Source organism: Dermacentor silvarum, chromosome 5, assembly GCF_013339745.2.
Source record: "Dermacentor silvarum isolate Dsil-2018 chromosome 5, BIME_Dsil_1.4, whole genome shotgun sequence".
Lineage (NCBI taxonomy): Eukaryota > Metazoa > Arthropoda > Arachnida > Ixodida > Ixodidae > Dermacentor > Dermacentor silvarum.
In genome coordinates, this window is record NC_051158.1 from 56,335,329 (window position 1) to 56,347,957 (window position 12,629).

The 12,629-nt window shown below is 48.5% G+C and overlaps 1 long non-coding RNA gene across 1 annotated transcript in view; it reads left to right on the forward strand.

Annotated features, from left to right (window-relative positions):
* Positions 1 to 12,284, forward strand: part of LOC119453399 (uncharacterized) — a 28,448-nt gene extending 16,164 nt beyond the window's left edge. The window contains exon 3 of the long non-coding RNA XR_005192279.2: positions 12,024 to 12,284. This is a non-coding gene — a long non-coding RNA (uncharacterized LOC119453399). The remainder of the gene's footprint in view (positions 1 to 12,023) is intronic.
* Positions 12,285 to 12,629: the final 345 nt, after the last annotated feature.

A 12,629-nucleotide genomic window follows, 5' to 3' on the forward strand; every position in this document is an offset into this window, starting at 1 on the left:
GACTGGTAGAAGCCTTCGTCATCAGCCGCATTACGTACGCTCTGCCATAACAGTTTTCACGCAGATGTGAAGCAGAGCAGGCCAACGTACTCATACACACTGCCTACAAAGCTGCACTGGGCCTTCCTGACTGCGCTGGCACAGAGCGTCTGGAGAGTCTGGGTATTTACAATACGTACGATGACCACGCAGCGGCAGTTTTGATCGCGCAGAGAGAGAGACTCAACTCGACAACCCAAGGTAGAGCTTTACTACAGAGACTTCACTACCCCTTGGTACCCCAATTCTGCGGGGAGGAGACGCACCAAATACCCAGACAAGACAGGGAACGCATACACGTACACCCAATACCCAAGAACATGCACCCCATGTTGAACGCCGGCCGCAGACGAGCGAGAGCGGTTGCACTCGAACGGTTACGCAACGACCCAAACACTCACTACACAGACGCAACTCCCTACCCCTCGAGGCTGAGAGCATTTGCTGCGGTCGTCACTAGAGGGAACCAAGCAATCACCTCGGCTACGATCCGTACCAAGAGCACGGCCGTGGCCGAAGCGGTGGCCATAGCACTAGCCATACGAGCGGCAGAGGACAAGAGGCAATCTGCACACGTTCTCACGAATTCTCAAGAAGCTTGCCGACTGTTTCTCAGGGGCGTCCTCGAGAAGACCACATCATCAACCTTCGAGAAGACCACATCATCACATGGTGCCCCGCTCACCAAGGTGTACAGGGAAACGAACGGGCGGACTGCCTGGCTTGAGGACTAATTTTCCGAGCCGCGGACACATCGACCCGGGAGGAATACCTCACACCTATACGCTGCCGCGAGATATCCTCGACAGCCACAGACGCGTAAGGCAGGCAATGGCGCCACCCCACCCTAAACTCACACGCTGGCAATCCCGGGGACTGGAGACGCCTACAAACGAATACATATCCCAATAAACACACACTCAGCAAAATACACCCTTCCCAATACGATGACTGCTGTCCTTGGTGCAGCGATACACCAACCATCATACATATCACTTGACATTGCAAACAAAGACCAGCAGAGGGAAACTCACCCCTCGTCACACGCAACGAACTTGAAAGGTCGTGGGAGGCGTGACTCGCCCGGCAGGACCTGGGAAGCCAGTAGGCAACCTTGGAACAAGCCGAACGAGCCGCTTGAGCTAGTGGGGCCCTGGAATAGAGGCGTCAACCGCAAGAACCTCAGTCTGCTATTTCAATAAAATGTTTACTCCTCCTCCTCCTCCTCCTCCTCCTCTGTCGCAGCGCCGAGAGTGTCCGGTATTCTGGTAAACGCAGGCGAGCTGGGCGTTTTGGCGGATAGGTGAAAGCGTGAACTAATGCCTACGCCTGCTAATACCACCGTGACTAAGGGGCTTCAGACTAAACGTCATCAGCCTGAGCGGCCTGCACGGTGCACGCCGCTCAGAGCTGAACCAGCAACACACAGAGCTAATATTGCTAATATTGCTATCCCATGTGTAAAACATTTTGAACATTTAAAAAGATAACGTCGTCACAATTACGCTGGAGCCAAAAATTAACACAAGCAGCAATGTAGAATGCACTTGTTGACTGTTATATTAGCTCTTTGTTTGGCTGGTAGAGCTTTGTGCCTCCAGGTGGTTAGGCACCCTACCGCCGCTCATGCTTGTGCCTCCGCCCATCTGGCAAAAACCCCAGTTAGCTTGGGTTTACCTGAATACCGGATGCGCTAAAACTATGTACTGTGGTAGTAATCCTTCGGCGTGAAGTGACGGCCACAAGCGCGTAGATCCTGGCGCCCATCGAATACCGTCAACCCGACAGGCTGCAGCCATTCCCCTCGCTTGTTGTCTTGCAGAGGGACACGATGTCGCAGCTTGACATGTCGCCAATCGCTAGGTTTGCAGCCGACAACGCAACAAGGACGATTCATAGTCCTCGCGAAAACAGCCCCGAAACTAACACTGAACGTGAAGTTAGCGCCAACGTCGAGCACGTTGTAACACAAGCAAACGACACTTGTATGCTGCAAATGCTTAAGCGCCGCGCTAAATTGTTGTTTTGTGTTCTGTTTCTTTTCCCCTTTATTATACAAACAATTTAACCAAGATATCCGCTATCACGAACAACACCTGATCATTATAAAGTTGGAGAAGTTATCGATGGCGCATCCTGGGAACCCAATGGGATTACTCGCCCAACTGAAGTCACGCGTGCAAGCTACGTAGATTCTAACGGGGTGGCAGAAAACTCAGGGGAACAGCGCCGCTGCGATGCACATTTCAAAAACCGTAGTAATGTGCGTTTTTGAATGTGTAACTTAATGTTCGCAATGAGCTACCCTAACGAGTCAGTACGTTTGTACAAGACTCTGAAAATCGTTTGAGGGTCTCTTACAGTGCTCGGCATAAAAAAACCATTGCCTTTCTAAGAAAGGGGGTTGCACTAATAAATTTACCCGCATCATGGTTCAGTCACATCATAAGGCGATTAGAACACGTGGTTTTTCAATACAAATCCAAATCCAAATGTAAGAGAACCACAGCTAGCACTCATATATTCATGACATGATTACTGAAATTTCATAGGGGCAAAAGCAGAAAAGGTCATAACAAGCAAGCAATACTAGGAAGTAGCTGGAAGAGCTAGTGAAGAGCTGGCTTTAATTGCTCTGGTTGCCGTAGAGTATACTGAAGAACCGACACGGAATCCAAGACATCACGAGCCAGGTGCATACCAAAAATACAATTATATTGTTACGAAGAGTTGTGAAGAAATTGTTTTATTTTACAGGACATGGACGATGATCGGAGCATGATCATAGCGCAGTCCGGCCTCTCGAGCTCTTCGTTCTCTTCGTCCTCTCTTCTCTCTTTTTGTGCCTGCCTTTCGTATCCGTTACATTTGCCCGCAAGCAGACGAACCCGTGGGGCGAGTCAGGATGGACAAGCAGGGTAGAAAGGCTTCAGGCGAGCAATGTGAGTCAGCTGAGTTCTGCTTGATTGCTGACCAATGCACAGGAGACGAGCTATTACGTAAGTGAGTTTGCTCAGGCGGTCCACAACTACAAATGGGCCTGAATATTGTGACAAGAGCTTCTGGCACAATCCACGCTTGCGTTGCGGTGTCCAAAGAAGGACCAAGTCACCTTTTTCGAACGATACTTGTACGTGACGGTCGTCGTATCGCTCTTTCGAACGACTTTGTGAGCCCAGAGTACGAAGACGAGCTATTCGACGGGCTTCTTCGGCGAGACACAGTCTTCGATATAGAATCGTCATTGTGCAGAACGAAGGGTAAGAAAGTGTCCAGAGGGCTTCGCGGTAACCTTGCATACAGGAGATAAGATGGGCTATAGTTCGTGGTTTCGTGTTTTGCCGTGTTATATGCGTAAGTGATGAAGGGTAACACGTCGTCCCAGTTGTGATTGGAGGAGACGTACATGACAAGCATGTTGGTCGGCGTTCTGTTTGTCCTTTCAACGAGGCCATTGGTCTGTGGATGATACGGCGTGGAGTGCCGGAACTGTGAAGTGCACAAACGAAGTAACTCTTCAATGGCATCAGCAGTGAACTGGCGACCGCGGTCGCTGATGATGACACGTGGTGGGCCATGACGAAGGACCAGGGAACGCAACAGGTAGACCGCCACGCAAGCAGCGGTGGAAGAGGGTATGGCTGCAGTTTCGGCATACTGTGTAAGGTGGTCGACGCAGACAATTATCCAACGATTCTTGTTGTTGGATAACGGGAATGGACCCAAAAGGTCAATGCCTACTTGATCGAACGGCGTACTAGGCGGTGTCAATGGCCGAAAGGGACCCGGGGCTGCGGTGGTCGGTCGCTTGTGACGTTGGCACGTTTAACAACTAGCGACATAGCGCTTGGTTGTTTTGTACATCTTGGGCCAGTAAAAGCGCTCCTGCGTGCGGTGTAGCGTTCGTACGAAGCTGAAATGTCCGGATGTCGCATCGTCATGCATGGCGCGTAGAACGTCGGAGCGGAGACTCTCGGGGACAACAAGCAGAAAATGTGATCCATGCCCGGAGTAATTAGTTTTGTAGAGCAACTCATCACGGACAGCAAAGCGACCACTGCCTTGACAAGTACGGGCGGCAACAAAAAGCGGATCGAGGGTAAGATAATTCCGTTGTTCTCGCTGAAAGTCTGCCGCATCAGGGAACGTATAAGTAACAGCAGTGAGGCAGTCGTCAAACTTCTCAGCATCGCAGTCGGTAGTTGCAAGAGGAATCCGAGAGAGGCAGTCTGCGTCAGCGTGACGACGGCCACTATTGTACGACACCACAAAGTCGCATTCCTGGAGGCACAGCGCCCAACGTGCGAGGCGACCAGAGGGATCAAGCAAACCTACCAGCCAGCATAAAGAATGATGGTCGGTGATAATCTTGAATGGTCTACCGTAAAGATAACACCGAAACTTCTGTACAGCGAAAACAGCTGCCAGGCATTCTTGTTCCGTAACCCTATAATTGCGTTCAGATTTGCTCAGACAACGGCTGGCATATGCGACAACATGTTCTGAGCCACTGTGACGTTGTACAAGCACCGCGCCTATCCCGATTCTACTAGCATCAGTGTGAACTTCAGTCAAGCAAGATGGATCCAAGTGACGCAAGACGGGTGCTGACGTTAGTATAAACTTCAATTGAGAGAATGAAGCGTCACACTCTGGTGTCCAATGGAAGGCCGTATCTTGTCGCAAAATACTTGTCAATGGGTAAACGATGTCGGCAAACCGGGGAACAAAATGACGGAAATACAAACATAGGCCAATGAATGAGCGAAGTTCTCGTGCGGACTGTGGTGGCTTGAAGGCGCTCACCACTTCAATCTTACGAGGATAGGGTCTGACGCCATCCTTGTCGACTAAGTGTCCCAGGACCAGTTTTTGGCGTTCGACAAACCTACATTTTTTTGAGTTCAGAACCAGTCCAGCTTTTTCGATGCAGTCGAGAACAAGGCTGAGGCGTTCGTTGTGTTCTTCAAACGTGCGGCCAAATATTATAACATCATCGAGGTAACACATGCATATCTCCCACTTTAGACCACGTAGTACTGTGTCCATGAATCTTTCGAAGGTGGCAGGAGCATTGCAAATGCCAAAAGGCATAACATTAAATTCGAATAGGCCATCTGGAGTCACGAAAGCGGTCTTTTCCTTGTCGGCAGCGTCCATAGGTATTTGCCAATACCCCGATCGCAAATCAAGTGTTGAGAAGTACGAAGCAGCGTGCAAGCAATCAATGACGTCATCGATTCGTGGTAGCGGATAGACATTCTTCTTTGTCACTGCGTTTAGACGTCTGTAATCTACGCAGAATCTCCAGGAGCCATCTTTTCTCCTGACCAGGATTACTGGGGCTGCCCATGGGCTAGACGACGCTTGAACGACACCTTTGTTCATCATCTCCTTGACTTGCTCTGCAATAACTTTGCGCTCGAAGGATGACACTCGGTAGGGCTTCTGGCGGATGGGGTGCGCTGAGCCGGTATCTATTCGGTGACGAGCGCGGGACGACGGTATATGAAGGGGTGCGTCTCCATGCGTGAAGTCGAATGCAGCCTCATGCCTGGCAAGGACCTGTACCAGTGCTTGTCGTTCCGATGTACAGAGAGCCTTGCTGATCATGCCAAGCATTAACTCTTCAGAATGGCGATTATCGCAAGGAGAGCATGCTGCAGAGACGACCGCAGTTAGTGCCGCTATTGAGCTACATGCGGCTTCATCGAATAGAGCGATTTTCATACCACGAGGAAGGACAACCGGCGTGGATGAACAGTTCAGCGCCCACAATGTGGCAACTCCTTTCGTCATGCACACGACATATCAGGGCACAAGTATACTTTTAGCACAGTTTATGCGGAGAGGCCTAACTACAAGGTCAACACGATCAGCGTCAACAGTATTTGCAAAACAGTTGCAGTGGCTTAGCTCGGCTATGCCAGGATATACGTAGCGTTAGCAAAGGTTCAGCTGATTATTCTTAGCTTATTCTTAAGATTATTTTTAAGATAAGATTGTTCTTATGAGTCAAGCTTCTCCGTTCTTCTGCGCTGTTGAGCAGCATTTGCACTCTCCTTCTCCATGGCTATACCACACTGGCAAACTCCAGTCAGAAGCGCAGCGGCTCCAGCGCAGTGTCAGACGGCGACTGCACAGCGAGCGCGCGCCGGCGCCAGTGCGTCTACCACGGCTACGACGTCACTCCTCTGGAATGCGCAGACCGGCGGCGGTGAGTCGCGCGCGGCGGCGGCGGAGTGCGCGAGAGGTGCCGGCTCCGGTGGCTCCGGTGCGCAAGCCGTGTGATATCACTGATCCTTGCGCATGCGCAGCACGGCTCTTGATGTGCCGCGCGAAACGGGCTTGGCTAGGCCAGTCTAGCTAACGCTACAAAGCACGAACGGGCGTCAGGCACCACGATGGTGCAATCACTTCATCAAGAACATTGAGCGTGTCTGTGTCCCTGTCTTCACCACGCGAGCTTTGTTCGGGAAGTGCTGATATAAATAACTTGTTTAACGTATTTCGCCACAACCACAGTCGACGGAAGCACCGCATTGTTTAAGAAAATCGATACCAAGAATAACGTCGTGTGAACAACGAGAAAGAACAAGGAATTCCGACACAAACACTTTCCCAGCCAACAAAACACTCACAGCACAAACCCCAAGGGGATGAAGCCACTCGCCGCCTACTCCACGAAAGGTAATACCGTCGTTCCAAGAAAACATAACTTTGTGGCCTAAACGGTTTTTGAAAGTGAGGCTCATCACGGACACAGTTTCTCCAGTATCAACTAACGCCATGGTCGGTATTCCGTCAATCAACACATTCACTTTGTTTTTGTGCATCACAACAGGCAGAGGTATTTCTTCCAAAGACCGTCCGGCGACCTCACCTCCATTGGCCGCGGATGCTAGTTTCGCGTGGGTGGTGAGGAAGAACGGCGCCGAGGGGACGGGGAGCGACGGGGACGGTTATTTGGTGGCGTCAAACTGCGCTCAGATGCTGGCGAATCGCTGCGTCTGGTCGCGCGCGAGAAGCGCTCCGTTGGTCCGTCTGGTCGCGCGCGAGAAGCAAATCGGTTGTTCGCAAGTCATATGAAGTACGGGTTCCGGGAGGCGAGAACATCGGTGGTTTCCTTCGTGATTGACGGCCTTGGCGACAATACCGAGCAATATGGCCTGTGGGACCGCAGTTGTAGCACACGGGAGGGTCGCGGTTGACAGCATCTTCCTCGAAGCGAATGCTAGCCTGCTGCGGGCGGCGAGAAAGTTGGTTGTCATGTGGATAACGTGTCTCTGCTGGTCGCTGAAATCCGTTATATCGGTTATAAGCCACGTCGTGGTAGTAGGGTCGGTGCTGTTCTTGGCGCGGCCTCACAGAAGTCACAGGGCTTCGGGGGTAAAAACGCGGCTGTTCTCGTTGTGGCTGAGCGTCATAAGTAGGGCCTCTGTCGTAGAGACGTGGCTGCTGTCGGGGCGCGAGTTCGTAATCCTCAATGCCCCTTGCCGCAGTATACGGGGAGAAGGATGACACGTTTGGCTCGAAATCTGCTGGTAAGCGGAAGCTATGATTGCCTGGGTGTGTCACTTGCCCGTGCAGGCTGAGTTCCTCCCGAACTATTTGCCGGATCGCTGCTGCAAGATCGAGTGGCTGGTTGCTCTCTACGCTTGCAACTGTCGTCACATTGGCTAGCCTGCCAAACTTCGGCGTGATGCGCCTCGTCTTCAGTTGCTCGAAAGTGCGACAGTGCCAAATGATGTCGGCGACGGAAGCCAGGGTGTCTTTTTCGATGAGGAAACTGTAAACATCCTCAGCAATTCCTTTTAGGATGTGCCCGACTTTGTCTTCCTCAGACATTCCAGAATCTACCATCCTACACAGTTTTATTACTGCCTCAATGTAGGTCGTGCAGGTTTCGCCTGGCACTTGCGCGCGTTGCAGTAGCGTCTGTTCTGCCCTTTTCTTTTTCCTCGAGGAGTCGCCGAATCGCTCTTTGATTTCAGAAACAAATCTGCTCCATGTCGGTAACGTTTCCTCGTGATTGTCGAACCACATCAACGGAGTATCCGTTAGAAAAAACACGACGTTCGATAGCTGAGAAACGCTGTTCCACTTTTTGGAGGCACTCACCCGGTGATAATGGATGAGCCATTCCTCGACGTCTTCGTCCGGTCTTCCGGCGAAGGGACGCGCATCTCTCAGTTGCTGAACGGAACTGGTAGGCGCAGCAGTTGGAATAGGCCGTTGTTCGTCGGCGTCGTTGGACATGTTCAACTCCGGTGTATTCGGTGGGAGTCCAGCAAGGTGACGGCTCCGTCTAAGAACTTGTGGTTCAGCCTCCGTCTTCGGATGTCGATTACCCAGCACCTTCCACCACAACTGTTACGAAGAGTTGTGAAGAAATGGTTTTATTTTACAGGAGATGGGCGATGATCGGAGCGCGATCGTAGCGCAGTCCGGCCTCTCGAGCTCTTCGTTCTCTTCGTCTTCTCTTCTCACTTTTGGTGCCTGGCTTTCGTATCCGTTACAATATGTTTCTTCATTTTTTTATAATACGCGCGTTTTTTTTCCTTTTCTTCTTTACCAGAGCATGCGTCCGGAAGCAAAAAAATGTATATGGATTATGTTTGTGAACAATAGCTGAACCAGACCGTTATATGAGTATTTGGAACAGTCTTGGAAGTTTAAGTTAATCCGTCCTAAGGATTGCGGCTGCCAAAGTAGATTTTGGGAGGGACATTAACATATTTTACGTCATATAACAACTTTCCAGCAGTGCGTCATTAAAATTAAAGATTGTTCAAGGCATATTTTCAGATATAGCAACACATGTGGTCTTGAACAGACGATGCAGAAAGTTTAGATCTGCACAACCAAGAAAGCCGCATCATAGAGGGTAATGAAACGTTCGAAAGGAAAACAATATTTTACGTCCCTACAACTCATGCATCGATCGTCTCTTCAACAACGATTCAGAGAAAGATAACAGGAAAAAATAAAAATGTTTTCCACACAGTTACGCTATTAATAGCATTGTTAGGTGCACACTGAAACTTTTCTCATCATTTGGAAGTGAAAAACTTTGCAGAAATTGTCAAACATACTTGTCAATGTATGTGAAGCATTGCTTCACCTATTGCGTTACTCTTCACAGGTTATTAACTGCTGTATTTCCAAAAGATTCGGCAGTCAGTTCTATTTCGCTTTTGTTATGTATTTAGTAGTTCACAACAGGCTGCAACGCGCTCTTGGCCGTAAGCTGTGTTGCAGAACACGCTATGACGGACGTACTCTTTCTGCCCCCTAGAGAGCGCAGGTATCCACTCGGCCTTGGCGGCAGAATGCAGCATGTGCCTTCTTTATTGAATCATATGGACACTCCAAGCGAATTTTTGCCGTCGCCATGAGGTTCCGTATAAAGTCCAACGGCGATAACTGTGTCGCATTGCACTATGTGTGCGAGTGAAAACGTGCGATGGTGAGCCGGCAACTGCAGCTTAATCTCGCGCACGTGAGATAGGAAGGCGGCCGGAAGCGCGCGGTATTCATTCGCGCGCGAGGCACGCGTAGGAGGCGACGGGAGGGAGGGGGGGGGGTGCTTTTTGCTCCTGCGGCTGCTCCTCACAGAGCTGAAAGCGATCTGCGATGCGGACGAAGTGCGCGCCCGCGAGAGCCTCATCTAGAAAGCGATCTGTGATGGGGTCAAAGTGCATGCGCATGCGCCGAGTGCCAGTAGCTTCGTATGCGCTGTGCTTTCGACGTTCAGTTCGCAATGAAGCGAGACGCGAGACAGTGCGAAGGTCAATTTGCCCGCTGCTACTGGCGCGCTTTCTCATTCCATCGTTTTAAACACTTTCCGCGGTCATCGAGCGAGACGTTTTCTTGTGTACCTGTGCGCGCACGACACCGTGCTTGTTTATTTAGTCATAAGCGAATATTTACACCTTTATATGGCTGAGAAAACTACTATTCTTACTTCGTAGAACTGTCTACTAACTTTCTAACGCAGTCGATGCTTCGCTTTTTGAGCGAGACTGCGACTTTTTTCTACAACAACCTCTTCTCACGTGCACCTCTTTTCCACCACTCATAACCGGCGCACGTCATATTTAACTTGTCCCTTAATATGCCTCCTATCAAAGCCTCTCTGCAATCTTTGTTTCGATATTCTCTTTTTCCGTCTTCCCTTCTCTAAAGCTCAACCACCGAGCGCTACATGACAAGCCTGCACGCGAAAGCCTTTGCTTGAAACAATACAAGTGAACGAGACAAAGTGAAACGAATTAGGCAAAGTGCAGCGACCGACCATAGCATGAAACTCGTGCCGCTTTCATGCGCACACAAAAAATCGCAGTAATAAGTTTCACTGCAGCTGGCAAGGAGTCTCGAAAGACAAGTAAAATTAAGCGAGAGAAAAAAGTGCGGAGAAAGCACAATAAAACGGGGCAGTCTTTCCTCTACATATTTTCGCACCTTTTAATACTGTGAAGATCGAAGTGTTTTCCCTTGCGTCAGGCCGAGCTTGGAGTTTTCCGTGACCTTTTCTAAAGCTTGGTTACCTGGAACCTATAATATTTATTGAGTTGCTGTCAAGGGAAATAGTGCCAACCTTGGTAAATGCATAGGTAATATGATAAGGCTAGAAAACTTGTAGGCGTTGGTAGCGGCCGACTGATGCACAATGCAGTACATTTGTTAACAGAAATTGGCCAATCGGCCTTTGCTGAGCACTTAGGTAAATGAAATCGCATTGGCGATGATGACACTTCCGATTATTGTGTTAATTTTGTAGCACATAATGACAGATGTGAAGCAAAAACTTTAAATATAGTGCAGCAATGTATGTTCTTTACTAGTTTTTACTATGTTTTATACATCTAAGTTTGTTTTTTACATGCATCTGTCCATCCATGTTTTAACTATTGCGGATATTCCTGACTCATGCACTTACTGCTTCCTTGGGTGGATATTGACTTTCCGACTTGTATTCTTTAAACAAGTTTTGTAGTTTTAGTGGGCCAGTTCGAATACTCAATCTTTCGAATACAAGTAAACAATATTTGTAAGTGGAATTATATTTGTTCGTCAAGTTTACCATTGAAAATTTCTGCATAGTTATACTTATTTTATTAAAAACCTAAGAAGTGATATTGCAGTCTTGCGGGAGAGAGACCATTCCAAATGATGATGGTTTCGAATTATATGCCCCAAGGGAGCCCGTTTGTTGTTGCGTAAAGGCACTAGTTCTGAGCGAGAGCGCGTGGCCGATAACTTCTGCTAAGTATTTCCCAGTCATTCAATAACATTACCTCGTTTTAGGAAACCATATGTAAGCAATCTACATACAAATTTGTTGCCTCTGTCAGAGCAAATGAATATATGGGACCATTCTAGCCAAGATTATGGCGATATGAAATGATGTACAGCGCTTCGCGATTTCATGTTTCTGCCCTAGAAAGACAGTGCTACGTGTCTCTGGTGAAGTGCTGCTGCCTTGTTCCGTTGGGCTGTCATAGTCATCGCGGAGCAGGCAACAAAATGAGTTTTTTCTCATTTAGAAAATCCTTGGTTCACCAAACGTCCATTTGCGAATGGCTTTGCATGGGTGCTTAAAATATTGTGAATAAACATATTTTGCGGAATGGACACCACGCAAACTATTGTGAATATTCTTGTTCAAAATTAGTACGCCTTTAATACTTCATTCCGCATTTAAAGTTCATTTATTTCAACAGTTCCTATTCTATACAATTAAGGAATTTTATTATTGGAATACCCCTTGTCATTACCAATACATAACGTTGCATACAATAAGCCATACCTAAATTTCTTTGATGCTCCCTGAAAATACGAGTTACATTGTGCCATTATCTCATGTATTCCTCGAGTGCGCTTGCAATAAAAATGTATATTTCTTGACTTCTGCTTCTGTTTATGCCGAAAAGAATTAGTACGGTCATAGGCATGTATCTTACATTGTCATTACATGACAGGTGTGCTGCCACCGCTGGGAATGCCCAACATGCCCCCGGAGCGCCGAGCGGAGCGGGCGTCCAGCCATATCCAGCCTGCTGTACAAGCTGTGGCCCGATTCGTCAAGCCCATTAAAAAACCGTCCATGTTACTTCAAAGCAGCTGCTGAATGCTTCGCCATATCCTATTTCATTTTTGTGTGCAGTAGGCGAAACTAGAAGCCATGAATTCGTATTCTTTGTAACTGGGAAGAGTTTCACGTAACTTTCTTCATTTCAATAAAATGTATTTGTTGCATCGAGGAAAACAAATTGCCCTTCTGAAGTACTTTTTTTCAGTAATATTGATAGGTTATCAATCGATCGTTATATTGATAGGTTATATAGGTTATCACCATTATTTACAAATAGTTGTGCTGCGCTGGAAACCACTTCCCTTCGATTATTACCATAAAGCTTTGTCTTCGCAGAATGCCCGTAGGTCACAAGCAGTGAAATGACTTCCATATTGCAGATTTTTCCACCGTCCAGGTATTGACAGAAAGCTTCGCACATTTACACCATGCTGAAAATGTCCAATTCTGTGGTGGAAGACTAGAGGGCACGCTGGAGAGGTGGCCTTCACCT